This window comes from Grampus griseus (assembly GCF_964374135.1).
Source record: "Grampus griseus genome assembly, chromosome: 16".
NCBI lineage: Eukaryota > Metazoa > Chordata > Mammalia > Artiodactyla > Delphinidae > Grampus > Grampus griseus.
The window spans coordinates 79,179,016-79,185,015 of NC_139010.1; positions in this window are offsets into that span (position 1 = coordinate 79,179,016).

Consider the following 6,000-nt stretch of genomic DNA (forward strand, 5'->3'; position numbering starts at 1 on the left):
AATGACCATAACTGCTTTAATAAAAAGATTTAAATTGACCACCTTGTGAACTCATATTTTAAGGAGGTAAGAAAAGAGTTGGGGAATATAAAATTTAAATACAATAGAAGTAATGGTTATTAATTGTGTTCTGGGTCTGATTTGCCTTGACTGTAGGTTTCATCTCAGTTACTAAAAGATCTTCACTCTGTTACAAGGTTCTGCTTCATCCTTTCCCACGGCAAGCCTTAATTCTGCTGGACAGGGAGCCTGAAGGCAGCTTGTTCTGCAAATGTGGTGCTAATAAATGATGGAAAATGTTTACTTTTCAACTTTATGACAAACAGATTTGGGGAAAGTTCTGGGATTTAGCTTAACTGCCTTCTTTTTTTACAGTGGTTTTTGTGATGTCCTAAATAAGGCAGGGGAGTCAGGACATAGAGTCCATCCAAATTGGGTTACTCTGGGTTCGTTCTGATCCCTGGAGATTGGGGGAGGGGCACCCTCTTGCAGTGAGGTTTTGGAACATCAACAGGGAGATGTGCCCTTGAATGCCGTATGCTACACATGGTCTAGAATGTAGAACTTGGAAGTGGCCTTCTGTTTGTGCAGATTTAGCAAAAGGTAATTCATCTCAGCATTTTTCAATAGCAAAAAAACTAGAAATTAATGCTAATGATAGTGGAATGGTTAAGTTTTGGTGCACCCACAGAAGATATAGGCTGCAGCTACTAAGTGTATTGAGGTAGAAATCAAAAAGATTTCTTGACATGGAAAGATTGTTTCTAGATACCCAATGAAGAAAGCCAGGTTTCCAAATAGTATGGAAGGTATGATCTGACTTTTGTGGGGGAAAAGTTTTTATGCAACATTCCTGTTGAAAGAAAACAATCTAGAAGGATATTCACCAAAGTGGTAACAGTGTTGACCCTAGATCATGGCAGTTCTTCCATCCTTCACTTATTGCATTTTCTAATATTTCTGCAGTAAGTGTATAATAAAAGACTTCAGAAATGTTGGGTCATTGGCTACATGAATTATTTCATGCACACCACCCTACAGAGGTGATTCTGGAAACATTCTTGACTGTGCATCTCTTCACCACCACACTTCAATGTTTTAGATTTGTGGCCAAAGTAAGATCAGCCTTGTTGATGCTGCTAACTTCCCTGCATTCAAATTTTATTTCCAGATGATACCATGTTTTTGCATTGACACTGATTACACTTTGTTTTGCATTGACACTGATTCTTTTTTCTAATAAATCTAGAGCGAGTTCCACTTGTCTTAGTTCAGAATCCATTTCCTAAATTTTCAAGAAGCATTTAAGAAATGCTTTCTGAGACTGAAAGTGATTCAAAACTGGAGCAATTACTAATGATATTTCTCTAAGGCATAAGTGCTCACTACAAAATGGAGTTTTGGAGTCTTAATATGTCAGAATGATTTACTTGATCTTGCAGGTAACTCTCTGCAGAATTCATGTGTTCTGCTTGTGGTTATTCTCTTTTTTCTTTTTCTTTTTTTTGGCCATTCCACTCGGCTTATGAGATCTTACTTCACCAACCAGGGACTGAACCCTGACCCTCAGCAGTGAAAGCGCAGAGTACTGACCACTGGACTGCCAAGGAATTCCCATGTTTATTCTTTAGTACGGTGCCTTTCCTGCTCCAGGAGGCTTAGATTGTGTTATGTGTTAGGAGGTGTAGGCCCCCGATAGTCCAATCCACATACAAACGAGCCTGTGAGGTGTTTGATTCCAAAGCAAATATATGCTTGCTTGGGACGTTTGCTGTGGCCAACCAATTGTGGGCATTGCTTTATAGAGCTCAGGGCCATTAGTCATTTATCTTGACTGATTAGAAACAGCTGTGGTTTAGCTGTACTAAGATGTGGGTCATCCAAAACACCTTTCAGACAGTTTCAGATGGTGGGTTTGTTGGAGAAATTTGGGGGCAATTACCCTTCTCTAGAAATACAGTCAGCCCTCCATATCTGTGGGTTCTGCATCTGTGGGTTCTGCATCTGTGGATTCAACCAACCTCGGATTTAAAATATTCAGAAAAAAAATTCTAGAAAATTCTAAAAGACAACACTTGGGGCTTCCCTGGTGGTGCAGTGGTTGAGAGTCCGCCTGCCGATGCGGGGGACACGGGTTCGTGCCCCGGTCCGGGAAGGTCCCACATGCCGCGGAGCAGCTGGGCCCGTGAGCCATGGCCGCTGAGCCTGCGCGTCCAGAGCCTGTGCTCCACAACGGGAGGGGCCACAACAGTGAGAGGCCCGCGTACCGCAAAAAAATAATAATAATAAAATAAAATAAAGACAACACTTGAATTTGCCATGCACTGGCAACTATTTACTTAGCCTTTATGTTGTATTAGGTATTATACGTAATCTAGAGATGATTTAAAGTACAGAGGAGGATATGTGTAGGTTATATACAAATACCCCCTCCCCCTCCATTTTATACAAGAGACTTGAGCATCTTCGGGTTTTGGTATCTGTGGAGCGGGGTTGGGGGGATACCAAGCCATCCCCCTGTGGATACCGAGGGATGGCTGTAGTAAGTCCAAGGTAGATCCCTGGCACGTGTGAGATGGAAAGTTGAGACCAATTTTATGCAATGTGAATCCTTAAAAAGTTCTGCATCTTCTCAATCTGTCACAATCCTACTCATTGTTTAAGGCCCAGCTCAGATGTCGCCACCTTCAGGAAACCTTTCTGACTCACCTGGAAAGACTGTGCAATCTGAGTACCTTGTTCAAACCTCTGTCTGCCACCTTGCACATGTCTTGGGATAGCACTCAGCACGTTGTATGGAGTTTTCAGTCATGTGTCTGACGCCCCAGCAGGACGTGAGGCCCTCAAGGGCAGGAAAAGGACTGAGGCATCTCAGAATTCCTAGCACCAGCACAGGCTTGGTACAGAGTGGGTGTCAATAAATATTTGTTGCCTGAATGTCGAATGAAAAGAGAAGGACCCAAATAAAGGTGCCTATAGATATACTATTTCCTGAAGAATTAGGCGAGAAGACAGGGATTATCATCCAGAGAGGTTACTAGTAAAATTTTTGACTTCCTTAAACTGCTCTTGTTATGAAGAACTTACTGATAGACAGTTTCCTCCCCAGGCCTGTTGGGGCCATTAGCCAGCGCACAAGGGTGTGCACAAATTCAGTAGAGTGTTGAGCAAGATGGAGAATCAGATTTCCACTCAGGACCTCCGTGATCTCATTTGTAAAATGGGCTTGAGGGTGATGCTGCTTGCCCTGCGGGGTGGTGGAGGGAATTGCTCAGAAACGTAAAAATGCCTTTGTAAACTGTAAAGCATCAAAGAAGCAATTACCTGACAGCTGGCCAGGGCCCATTTGGACGTCTTCCTAGGTAAAGTGCCCTGGGAAAGCAAGGCTATCTCGAAGAGCATTACATGCAGTCCCCTGGAGAAACCCAGAAGGGCCCGGAAAGTAGTCCCATGAGTACAGTTTCTTCCACTGATTGGGTTTTCTTCCAAGGCCAGGATGGGGTTCTCCAACCACATGTGAGGGAAAGCTTCGTGTGGCTCCCAGAACTGTATCCTCTTTTCATTCAACATTCAGGCAACAAATATTTATTGACACCCACTCTGTGCCAAGACATAGGACAGAAAACTGTTCAAAGAGCAAGATCTGCCACTTAGAAACAGCTGTTGTTTTCAACGTCACCCTCTGGCCATTTTTGGAGAATAATCTGTGACCTTTCACTTGGGCAAACAAGTATGAGTGAACCCTAGAAAGGTAAGATTGGTGAAAGATATTTTACCCTTTAAAAAAGGGATGAAAATATTCTGATCTGTTTTATAAAGTTGGCTGCCTTGGCATGTGATTGGTATTCTGTGAGAGCGAGAAAAAAATGTGACAGTGACCAAGGTCACAGTCAGTGATCCATGGGGTTTGGGTTTGGGCTAGTTGCCAATGTGTATTCAGGGTCTAGCTGTGTTTGACTTCACTGTCTCCAAACCATTCACTCATTCTTTTTTTCCTCTCTATTTTTTTTAATATGAAAGTTTTTAAAGATACACAAAAGTAAAGAAATTAATATGAAGAACCATTCTTTTTCCTCCCCCATCTTCAAGGATTATCAGTTTGACACCTTTGCTTAATCTACCTCTTTTCCTTTAAAAAATTATTGCTACGTTCTTTTAAAATATACCTCCAACATCCCAGCCTTTTTTTTTTAATGATGATTTTCTTTCTTTTTAAAAAAAATTTTTATTTATTAATTTGGCTGCCCTGGGTCTTTGTTGCGGCACGTGGGATCCTGGTTGTGGCATGTGGACTTCTTAGTTGCGGCACGTGAACTCTCAGTTGTGGCATGCGCGCAGGATATAGTTCTCCGACCAGGGCCCCCTGCATTGGGAGTGTGGAGTCTTACCCACTGGACCACCAGGGAAGTCCCAACATCCCAGCTTTTTGCCTATTTTTAAATACTTCTGTGTGTGTATCTGAAAACTAAGGACATTTTCTTATACAACCACAACCCCATTATCACCCCTAATGAAATTAATAATTCCTTTGTATTATCTATTGCTTTGTCCATGTTCCAATGCCCTTGGATGTCTCCAAAATCTCTGTTTACAGTGGCAAGATCTCACTGTCACCCCTTAATCAAGTGATCAGTCTTAGCATCACTGACAGGGACACAGAATGACATCATGGGCCTTCTGATGTGATGCCATTATGAGTGCACTGTGAAGTATTTTTACCCATTTTCTAACCTGAATCTAATCAAGTCTTTAAGCCTAACTTCCAGTTTACAAGAAATAGACAAGGACAAGGTAAACAATATCATGACCAAACAATCAGACAAATCCAGAACATGGCACATTCTATGAGATAACTGGCCTAATGTCTTCAAAAAGTCATTGTCATGGGGGAGAAAAAAGTACAGGGACCGTTCTGACTAAAAGAGATTATAGAAATGCAACAAGCTTGATTGGCTTTGACTTTGAAAAAAACTATGCATTAGGACCGGCTCACAGACTTCGAAAACAAACTTATGTTTACCAAAGGGGAAACGTGGGGAGGCAGGAGGGATAAATTAGGAGCTTGGGATGAACATATACACACAACTATATATAAAATAGATAATCAACAAGGACCTACTGTATAGCACGGGGAACTCTACTCAATACTCTGTAATAACCTATATAGGAAAAGAATCTGAAAAGAATGGATATATGTATATGTGTAACTGAATTCCTTTGCTGTACACCTGAAACTTAAGACAACATTGTAAATCAACTACACTCCAATATAAAATAAAAATTAAATTAAAAAACTATACATTAGGGGAAATTTGAATAAGGACTAGGTTAGATGATATTAGAAAATTATTGGGAATTCCCTGGTGGCACAGTGGTTAAGACTCCATGCTTCTAATGCAGGGGGCCTGGGCTCGACCCCTGGTCAGGGAACTAGATCCCGCATGCATGCCGCAACTAAGAGTTCGCATGCCACGACTAAGGAGCCTGCCTGCCACAACTAAGACCCAGCGCAACCAAATAAATAATAAATAAATAAATATTTTTAAAAAGAGAGATGGCCAACTCTTAAAAAGAAAGATAATTCTAGTGAGTTTTCTTAGGCACAATAATTATATTATTGTTATGTGAGAGAATCGCCTGGATTTTAGGAAATACAGGCTGTATGTTTGGGGTGAAAAGTCATGACGTCTACAGCTCGCATTCAAATGGCTCAGAAACCACATATACAGAGAAAGACAATATGGCAAATGTTAACAACTGCTGAATCTAGGTGTTTATTGTACTATTCTTTCTACTCTTCTGTGTGTTTGAAAATTTACATAACAAAAAGCTGGGAAAATAAAAATAAAACAGGGCTGATTTCTACTTCACTGTTTCACAGGCAGGATGATATTAAAAATATTCAATGACTGATATGGAATATAAATTAACATAGAAATTAAAAATTAATATATTTCTTTTATTCTTGAGATAACCTAAAAAATATATATATTTCATATA